Source organism: Eriocheir sinensis, chromosome 10, assembly GCF_024679095.1.
Source record: "Eriocheir sinensis breed Jianghai 21 chromosome 10, ASM2467909v1, whole genome shotgun sequence".
Lineage (NCBI taxonomy): Eukaryota > Metazoa > Arthropoda > Malacostraca > Decapoda > Varunidae > Eriocheir > Eriocheir sinensis.
In genome coordinates, this window is record NC_066518.1 from 16,785,309 (window position 1) to 16,796,345 (window position 11,037).

At 47.5% G+C, this 11,037-nt stretch overlaps 1 protein-coding gene and 1 long non-coding RNA gene across 2 annotated transcripts in view; one reads left to right on the forward strand and one right to left on the reverse strand.

The window, feature by feature from the left end:
• Positions 1–11,037, forward strand: part of LOC126996651 (multiple epidermal growth factor-like domains protein 6) — a gene marked incomplete at its 3' end in the record, with an annotated part of 167,059 nt that overhangs the window by 111,174 nt on the left and 44,848 nt on the right.
• Positions 10,402–11,037, reverse strand: part of LOC126996652 (uncharacterized) — a 28,088-nt gene continuing 27,452 nt past the window's right edge. The window contains exon 4 of the long non-coding RNA XR_007751328.1: positions 10,402–10,964. This is a non-coding gene — a long non-coding RNA (uncharacterized LOC126996652). The remainder of the gene's footprint in view (positions 10,965–11,037) is intronic.

Consider the following 11,037-nt stretch of genomic DNA (forward strand, 5'->3'; position numbering starts at 1 on the left):
GTAGCGATTTACCGTACTGTATATTGTTCAACTTGTTTATCCTCAATAGATAGAACGACAACTCTCTCATGCAAGCACACACACACACACACACACACACACACACACACACACACACACACACACACAATGAATGAATGGTGCACAAGGAAGAGGAGGCGCCCCGCCACAAGCCGCCCTTATAGCTACAGAGACCTCTGACCGCCAGTAAACAGGTCGGTGAGTTGACGTTTGCGTCGTCACGGCTGGCGGCGGCATCCACACAGAGGCCGCCCTGCTGACACCTTCCTGACGCCCCAGACACCGCCCAGACGGTGTGTGTGTGTGTGTGTGTGTGTGTGTGTGTGAGTGTGAGTGTGTGTGTGTGTGTGTGTGTGTGTGTCCGCCCGCTCCTTAATACCGAGGACACACAAGCAAAAAAACAAATTGAAAAAATACATCCACTTCAATTTCAAAATGTAGAAAACACCTACACTTTAGCTGTACGCGAGGCTGTAAAATCAGACTTTTGGCGCCAGTAACCCGTCAACCCTTGATTGGTAGTCAACACCCGCGCGGTCCCTCGCCGTCACCCCCTCTCCGGTCCTCTTATCGGCGACCTGAGTGATGGCGGCACCGGCTGGCGAGGTGACGCTTCCTGAGCAAGTGGTGAACCGCGTTAGTCTGCTCCTTACGCGGCTCAACCCATAACTCCGGAGAACAGGAAGATAAATGATGCTCTCTGATATTATCTTGAAGGCGGCGGCATCTGGGCACTAGCTAAGGCATTCGCTCTCTCTCTCTCTCTCTCTCTCTCTCTCTCTCTCTCTCTCTCTCTCTCTCTCTCTCTCTCTCTCTCTCTCTCTCTCTCTCTCTCTCTCTCGCTATGGTCACAAGAGGCCACGAGACACTCGGCGTCGTGCTGCAGGTATTCTCAGACGGAAGGGGCAGGCGGGGGCGGGGCGTGCTGGGGAGGACAGTTCATGGACAGTGACGAACGGTGCCGCTGACTACTCCCGCGGTAGCCAAGGCACACGGCTGCAGCGATGCTTTCCCCTTCATGCTGCGTCATGGTGCGATGTGACTAACGTTTATGCCATCCAACAAAAGCCCCCCAAGATTAGATGCACAAATGTAAATTAGGACTATGCTGCTGCCCATTTTGCCCCAGATTGCTGCTATAAATTTGTTGCGAGGTTAGTGCCAAACTTTAATGGAAGCGGTGTGTAAGTGTGCTTCAGAAGACACATGGAGCTGTTCATGTGTTTTGAAGACACTCGCTTGGGAGGTTAGTGCCACTCTTTAATAAAGCGGTGTGTACGTGTGCTGCTGAGGACACATGGAGCTGTTAGCGTGTTTTGAAGACATTCGCTTAGGAAATTAGTGCCACCCTTCAATAGAAGCGGTGTGTAAGTGTGCTGCCGAAAACACATGGAGCTGTTCGGATGTCTTTGAAGACACTCATTTTCAACAGTAAATGGAATGGAGAAAGCTATGATTGACGAATTACCATGAAGTAAAATAAAAATGTAAACATCTAGAAACAGAAAAACTGTGGACATTAAAGCTAATTAGAAAATCGTTCCTTGCAGGAAGAGGGATTCATATGAATAACAATGTTACCCATTGTAGTGGCAGTCTGTCTTCTCTAACATTTTCTAATTATTATTTTGCAATGTTCTTAGCCAGCTTTTGAGGGAGGCTATTTTGACTGCCCATTCTGGCTACAGGAAACTGACAACTGACGGTGATTAAGCTTTATTCACATCTTTCATATGTAGGAACACTAGTTGCCTTAACTGTCATTGCAACACATCCGTTGATAACACTTCTTATTGCATTAAGCAGTTTGGGTAGTACTTTTTTTTAGGTGCTGCCTGTAGCGTCGATAGGCTTTCTTGAGGAGTCTCTTCGACGACCTCAGCCCGTTAGAGGCGCAGGGGAATTATATTTATAGCGGCTGCCGTGATATATGACTTGCTTGGCCCATGCTGCCCCCCGGTGCTCCTCTTGACATATGATTTAAAAAGAAAGTGTGCAAGTCAGGACAGAAATCAGGACAGGGGGTAAGGTGGGATTTCATTTGAGCATTTGCCGGAGCAGGAAAGAATGCACCAATAACAGAGGTGGATAACGTTGGAAAAGGCCATTGTAGAAACGAACGCTAATTTCTTTACTCTGAAAAAAAAAAACATCCACAGCCTATGTAAGCTAACAAGAAGCATTCTGCGGGATGTCAGTGATGCAACGCTTGAAGGCGCACACTTACCAGCTTTCATCAAGTCACCAAACCCTCATTTTGCCCGGTGGTTGACTTGTTCGCGCGCCGGTAAAGGCAGCCCTTCACTTGTAGCACTTACTAATCACCCTTCCTGTCCCGCCGCACTCAGAAGGTTGTTGGTGGTGGGGTCAGGTTAGGGCGGTGGTGGCGGCGGTGGCGGTGGGGTCGAAGGTGTCGGCAATGGAGCCAGGTGAAGCGGGAAGGTGTGGCAGACGCTGCTCGCCGCTCAGAGGCAGCGGACGTGTTGTTGTGCAGTGCCGCGGCCAGTGACCACACCGCCCCGACACGGGTTGGTCATCGCGAACCATTAGGACTTTTATTTTTGACGCCTTTTAAAAGTGATGGTAAGAGGTGAGGGTGAAGTTGGGGACATCTATACGCTTTAGATGCGCGTAGCCTCAGTGCTCATCTCCGTTTCACTGGCCTTTGAGAGACTGTGGTGAGGGAGAACCCTTTACACCGGGACGGGCAAGTGCAACAACATCCAGGATGCGCACGGAGGCAACAGTGATGGATCCTTACTAAAATGGCTGACCGGGACTCAGGGTCAGCTTAAAACTTTGTATACGAGTTCCTGGACACCACTGGAGCGTCATCTTCCCAGGACACAGGCAGCACATCCTGGTCTGTGTGTCCGCCTCCTCCAGCGCAGCACATCCTGGTCTGTGTGTCCGCCTCCTCCAGCGCAGCACATCCTGGTCTGTGTGTCCGCCTCCTCCAGCGCAGCACATCCTGGTCTGTGTGTCCGCCTCCTCCAGCTGAGCGGTGACTTAATGAACGCCTCATGTACATTGTTTAACCTTCCTTGATCCTCATATGGAGGGAGGGACGTCCTGGCCTCGAATTTAGGCCCACTGATCTAGTTAATGTATTTGTTAATTTTTAAACAAGATAAACAAATCATGTATACGTGTAATTTGACTCCCTTTACTCCCTACTTTCCCCTATCAACTCATTCCTCTCGTATGAAACCCGAATGTTCAACTTATTCTGAGTGTTCATGTTCTTTTCTGTCTAATTGAAGGCATGATTAGCAGAGAAGCCATACGTGTAAGCAAACTCCCTTCTTCTCCTCTCAACTACTATATCAACCCTTCCATTCCTAGAGGTTATCTCTTTCTCTTCTTCCTCACAGTTCTCTTCGCCTTCAAACTCATCTTCCTCCTGACCTTCCTAGTCGTGGGTGTGTCGCCCGGTCTATCTAAGGCTCCCTGTCCCTCCCCTCCTCTTCCTCCTCCACCTGCTGCTCTTTCGCCCACTCACAGCACTTAATGGCCCTCTAGATAACGAAGGCTCTCGCTGTTTGACTTTTGGTGACGCTTTAAGCAGCTAATTACGAGGCACAACCCCTTTTGCTGCCCGTGTTTTCAGCCTGGTGTAAATTATTCAAATGCTGCCTCAGTCATTAGTCGTGAAGAATGGATGTGTTCGCGGCCTGGCGAGTTACCTGGGGAACGAGGGGGTGGTATGCGCACTGAGTGTCCTTGTAAATGAAATTGAAGCAGTAGCTATTTATTTTTATTTTTTGACGTTGAATGGATTTTCCAAGAGTAATATAAAATACAGAAAAAATGCTCACACCATGCACTCCCGTATCTTTTCATTCGGAATGCAAAAGACACCAATTACTCTTGAAAACATCAAGTATTTTCGAGGAAAGAATAAAAAGCGCAACGGCAAGCAGATGATGGAAGCAGAATGAGATGGGCGGGAGTGGAGAGTTAGCGTGCAAGGCCATGGCGATGGTGAGCCTCCTACCATTTAATTACAGACACCTGGGCGCTGTCAGTGTCTGGGTAAAGCGTGCAAGCAGCGTCTCGGCTATGTTCCGTCCCTGCCCCGCCGCCGCGCCCCACGTCACGCCACACGCGAGAGGCACACGCCACGGTCAACATGGACACACACTGTTATTACATACATGACGCCGCTTTGATCCTGCTTGAGCATCCTCCGTGTGATTTATTATAATGCATCGCGGGAGACACCCTTATACAGAGATGGCTCCACGGCGCTAGTGATCCCGCTTATCACCGTCCAGTTAGTCCAGTCCAGTCATGAAGGGTTGCTCGCTTGCTACCATACTCGTACACACACACACACACACACACACACACACACACACACAAACACACACACATACACAATACACACAAAAAAACTTAGTCATCTAGTGACTAATACAAACACACAAAATAAACGCAGAGCGCATGAAGAGAACCTCTCCATCCCCCAAATAATCTCGAATATTTTAAAGAAAATAAAGTAAACATCTCGCCTTTGCACAGGAGCGCACGAAGACACATTTAAAGTGTGGCGGCGGAGAGAATGCAGGGGACAGGAAATGCCTCTCGTATGCCAAGGCAGCGTCGGTGTGCACGGGAGGGCGAAAACAGGCCAGACACACTATAGCTTGTCAAGGCAGCCATGGGGTGGTCGTACTGGTGGTAGGATGTGGTGGTGGTGGTGGTAGTTAGTAGAAGTGGTAGTAGATAGTGGCAGTTGTTGCTATTTTTGGTATAGTGTGGTGGTGTGGGGGGATAGCTTGTCAAGGCACCCTTGAGGTAATGATGGTGGTATGTGGTGGTGGTGGATGTACTCGCAGTGGTAAGTGGTGGAGGGTCAGTGGTTGTAGAAGGGTTACTTGGTAATATATATATATATATATATATATATATATATATATATATATATATATATATATATATATATATATATATATATATATATATATATATATATATATAGTGGTGATGTGGGGGTTAACTCTGGTGGTGTTGAGGTAATTAATAGTGGTGGTGATAGTGCTGGTAGTCTGATAGTGTGGTGGGGAGGTGATACTGTCGGTTGTGTAGGGGTAATGGTAATTAGATTTCATGATGGTAGGGGTGGCGGCATGGTAACTGTTGGCAGTGGAAGGATGATGATGGTTATGGTGGGGCTGATGGTAATGGTAGGATAAAGGGTGGTAGCAGGAATAACGATAAATGTGGATGTATGGGCAGTGAACAGTGGATAAACAACGGTAGTGGTGGTGGTGGTAGTGGTTGTAATGTTATGCTTAGTAAACAGTACAATAAACAGGGGTGGCGGTGGTGGAAATGGTACGGACAGTGAACAGTAAGGTAATGAAAGGTGGTAACAACTGGGGCGAGTTTATAGTCTTCCCATGGTGAACACTGATGTACGGTAATGCAACACTTTGCATTATCAGTTCTTAGTGATTTAAAAAGAGTGAGATCAATTATATTTATTTATCAACACTTACGAAGCCTTCCGTTACTATCAGCATGGAGTAACTGTTCCACTTCAGCTCAGCACTCCAGCGCCCCTGCTATTGTTTTTCATCCTCCCTCCTCTTCAAGCTTCATTACCTCCTCCTACCTCTCCTTTTCTTTTAATTCTTCTAAGTTTCTTCTTTCGCCTCATCCTCCTTTTTTTCCTCCTCATCCTCATTTTCCTCTTCATCTTCGTCCTCCACTTCCTCCTCCTTTGCCTTCTCGTCTTTTGCCTCCTCCTTTTCTTCCACCCTCTCCTCTTCTTCCACCACCACCTCCTACTCGTATCTCTCTTAAATCCCAGCCGTTAAAACCTTCAAAATACGCTGCACGAGTTACTCTTGCCTCACACACACTGCCTAGGTCACGGGACGTTATAGTAATGAGTTTCGGCCGACTATGTAGATATTGAATGGGCGTGTGGCAGGTTTTGTGCAGCAAAAAAGCTGGAATCGTCATACATATGGGTTTATTAGGCTGAAACTGAAGGCCACAATAGACATAAAGGATAACTGAAATATCTCATGAAGGATATGAATCTGAAATAAATCAGGAATAAGACAAACGTAATACTATTAAGAGTTTGTAACACAGAAAACTCCTCGCCGTAGCTGTTAGTTGACTGGGTCTAAAACGAAACGTAAACGACAATTTAGATATTGAGTTAAGGAATTAAAAACTGGAATAAAACGACTAACAGATATGACTGGACAAAGCACTGTGAGCATTACGTAAGCTAAAGACTTACTATAATAGCAATCCGTTGTAAAGTGATGTTGATTTGGCTGAGGTAACATTATACGCTGTGCCTTTATAACACTGCGTGACTCCTCCTCTTATCAACAGAGAAAATTGTAAGGACATCACTCGGCAAATAATTCTTATCAGCTATTCGTTATATGGTGACGGTGATTCGGTCGAGGTAACATAACGTCTGGTTCCTTTATATGTAGCGCCCATTGTCTCTCAGTAGGCGTGGTTCCTCCTCCTGCTGTGATCGAATAACAACAGCAATATCCAGCTGAGGACTTCTATAAACAGCTATTCGCTATAAGGAGGTAGTGAGGCTGCTGCGTTAATATTACTCGTGCAGTCAGTCCCTCTACATAATTATAGCGTCCAGTGTTTCTGAAAGGGCGTGGTGTCTTTCCTCCTGTTAACAGAGAACAATTTAAGAGAACTGTCAAACACGCACACTAAAAGCTATGCGTGTATGGTGAGGCTGATTCTGCTGGGGTAAATTTTCCTTCGATTTTCTTATAACACTGCCCAGCGTCTGAGAGTGGCCGTGGCCCTTTTATAAGCCTTGTGTGGGTTGTGGCAACTCCTTACCTCCTCCTCCACCTTCTACCGTGACTGTTGTATGGGTTTGGGTGGGTCTAGGTGAGTGTGGGTGAGTCTAGTAGGTGAGGGTGGGTAGGTGTGAGTGTGGATAGGCGTTGGTATATGTGGGTGGGTATGAGAATGTGTGGGAAGGTGTGGGTGGGGTCTGAGTGGGCGTGGATGTGTGTTAGTAGGTGTGAGTGGGCATATGTTTACGGATGTGGGCGTATTTGTGGTTGTAGGTATAAGTGGGTGTGATTTTATGACCGCCATAGCACACTTGTACCTCGCAAAATTGGCGGCGACCTATGTGTTCTCTCATTAACACACATTATTCCCACTAATCTACGCTTCATCTGCTCCAACATATTCCAAATCAACGATCTGGCGTACCCGCATAAAGTCGAACTTAAATTTTCTTTGTTTCTAGTTCACGTACATTGTTACTCTTCGTCACACCTTTCTGCGATTTCTTCCTTCTTACTTTAATTTAGCAAAATTGAAAATGCAATATCAAAGAAAACAGTGTCCTTCCTTCTCTTTCGTATTCCTCCGTGTTTCTCTGTTCCTTCTTTGTTTCCCTATCCCCTCGCATTTGTCAGGCACCATATCGAGTGGATCATGCGACTCCCTCCTCCGTTCCTTCCTCCCTCCCTTCTTATATTTGCCCTACCCTCGCCCACCCCCAGACATCTGAATCCTTCCCGTCCACCTCCTACCTCCCTCTGTCACTCGCTCACCCTCCCTCTCTCCATCTCCCTGTCCCTCTTTCACCCCCGATGTAAAGGAAGACCAATCAGTGGGCATCGATCGCGCGTGTTGGTGTGGGTTGGGTATCAAGGGGCCCAAAGGTCGGGTTACCTGCTCCATGGAGGGTCTTCCTTCACTCGTCGATTAAAGTCAGCGAGGACCGTGAAGCCCAAGGTGGTACAGGGCGGAGTGAAGGTAACAATGGGCGGAGGGGAGGTAGAGGTGTCCACAGGTAGGATGAAGGTGGAGTAGATGATCTTGTTATCCCATACGTACTTTGAATCGTCGAGTCAATTAAGGCCACGTTTGGTTTTTATAACGCAAGATATAATTAGTCATGTCATTTTTTTTTAAATACGATTGTTGTCTAAAAATTAAATTGTTCTTGTGTAAAATAGCTTTCGATGACAGATAGGTCGTTTTGTATGGCCCCGTGTGTGTGTGTGTGTGTGTGTGTGTGTGTGTAATTCACCTCTTGGTCTGCTGCGGGTCTCTCTCGAGACAGCCAGCCGTTCCCCTACGGAGGAGCACAGAGCTCGCAGTACCGATCTCTGGGTAGGACTGAGATCACTCACACACAACACACCGCGACAACGAGGTCACAACTCCTTGCCTGACGTCGCGTACCTACTCACTGCTAGGTGAACAGGGGCTACACGTGAAAGAAGATAAATCCAACTTATCTTCACCCGGCCGGGGAATCAAACCCCGGTCCTTCTGGTTGTGAGGCAGACGCTCTACCCCTGAACTACCGGGCCGTGTGTGTGTGTGTGTGTGTGTGTGTCTGTGTGTATGTGTAATTCACCTCTTGGTCTGCTGCGGGTCTCTCTTGAGACAGCCAGCCGTTCCCCTACGGAAGAGCACAGAGCTCGTAGTACCGATCTTTGGGTAGGACTCAGACCACTCACACACAGCACACAGCGACAACGAGGTCACAACTTCTTGCCTGACGTCGCGTACCTACTCACTGCTAGGTGAACAGGGGCTACACGTGAAAGAAGATAAACCCAACTTACCTTCACCCGGCCGGGGAATTGAACCCCGGTCCTTCTGGTTGTGAGCCAGACGCTCTACCCCTAAGCTACCGGTCTGTGTGTGTGTGTATGAGAGAGAGAGAGCACAGGCGAGCATGTATTCAGTTTATTAATTAAAACTGTTTTATTGCACGATTTATTTATTTTATTATATTGACAATTTTTACGGCGTGCATACTTTTATTGTGTGTCTTTCTCATCTGTCTTTAGCGCGCCCATGCATCCCCAAACGCATACACGCAAGTATAAACACGTACGCGCGCTTACAAGCACGCACGCACACAAAACACATGCATGCACACTAACGCACGTGCACACACACACACACACACACACACACACACACACACACACACACACACCACACACACACACACGACCCCTCCCTCCCTCCTTCGCTTCCTTCTTTCCTCCTCCGGTGATGGCAATCAATAATACGCCAAAACAAACCTCCTTCCACCTGTGGGCGACGGCATTAATCGCAGGTCAGTCCATTAACGTCGAGATAATGTGAAAACTACGACCCAGAGAAGTCTCACCACCACCGCCGCCCCCGGTGACTCGCTGCGTGGCTGGCTTCTAACACGCCTATACTTTGCTACTCCCTACGTTCAGCCTCCAAGTCTTACGCTGTTGTTTATGTCCCTGGATATCTCTGCATGCCTGTAATGTGTGGTGTGTCTGCTGGCTGATTGGCTGGCTTGGCCTCTTGTACAGCCTCGACGCCTTGGACAGCCCTGGTTCCTTTATCTGTTTGAGCTGTCTTTGTGATGTCTGTGTATGCGTTCTTGCTTATTTGTATCATCTGTCTTTACATCTTTTTATGTCATCTTGCTATGTTCATATTCATCTATCCGTGACCGTTTTGGGGTATCCGCCGACGTCTCTCTCTCTCTCTCTCTCTCTCTCTCTCTCTCTCTCTCTCTCTCTCTCTCTCTCTCTCTCTCTCTCTCTCTCTCTCTCTCTCTCTCTCTCTCTCTCTCTCTCTCTCTCTCTCTCTCTCTCTCTCTCTCTCTCTCTCTCTCTCTCTCTCTCTCTCTCTCTGCTAATTCCTGCTGGGTCGCCATTACAGCATCGGCCGTGGGGTCGCTTAGCGGGAAGCATCGTTTTCCTTTAATACACATTCCGCTGAAGTCGAGGTTGGTGATGAGCTCAGCTGCTGCTCGTGCCGAGGGAAGCTTTTTGCCGCGAGGTCTGTCGCGTGCGTCTTGTTTTGGGTCTTTTAGAAAATTGATGAGGTCGTCACGTGGGGTACAAGTGTCAAGGTGGACTGAAAGAGCGCGAGTGATGGTGCGTCACTCTGAGGTGATTGGCTGCACAGGTGGAGTTTATACACCATAGCGCCTTTAAACACCTTTCCTTCCTTCCCTCCCTCCTTCTTTCACTCACCTCCCGCTCACTCCTTTACTCTCTCATATTTCACTCCGAGGTGATTGGCTGCACAGGTGGAGTTCATACACCTTCGCCCTTTAAACACCTTTCCTTCTCTAAAACTTCTTGACTCTTTCCTACTTCCCTAAAGTCCATTAATGATTTCCTTTCCTTTCCTTCTTCTCCCAATCCCTTCTCTCATCGTTTCTCATGCACACCCTTCCTCCTCCTTTCCAAAGCATAATTTCTTCTTTTATCCTCCTTCATTCACTCCTTCCCTCTTCTTCCAGTATTGATTTTCTTATTTCGTCATCAAATACTCCCATCCTATTGATCCTTCGCTAATTTCCTTTCCAATCCCATTTCCTTCCTCCAACATCTACCCCTTTCCCTCCTCAGTTCCCCTCTCCCTCCTCCTCTCACCTCGTCTCTCCATAGCCACACAGCCAGCCAGATTTTCTGTCAATGGTATTTTCATATGGGTTCCATCAAATCTATCTCCTTTCGGGCCTTTTAATTCACGCTAAGCACGGATACCCTTTCGTTGCAACGTCCCTAACACGATAACCGTGACCTGTCTAGCTTCCCTCAATTCGACTCCTGCCCTACCGTTCCTAATGTCTTTCAAAACTTCGCACGTTCCGTAATGCCCGTCAACTGAGATGACTTTAGATTACCTTCCGCTTTTTCCACTTCCCTTTTCTCGAGATCTACACCCATTTTCGTCCTTCTGTAACGCCTCTTGAATTCAGAACTGGATCCTCATTTTCACATAATCCCTCCATTTTTTTCGTTTTAGAAGAGCCCATCTTTCCTTCTTTCTACCTTTTTGTAATGCCCTGTCCTCTTCTTTCACAACGTTATATATCTTTTTTTTATTTTCTTCAGTGATAAGTCAAACTTATCCTTGTTAGTGTTTTCTTTCCCCTACTCTTTTCGCACTGACACAACCTCATCCTCATCCTCTTCCACTTCCCATGAAACTCGTTCATTTCCTTCCCCGGCCCGCGCCTCATCCATAACC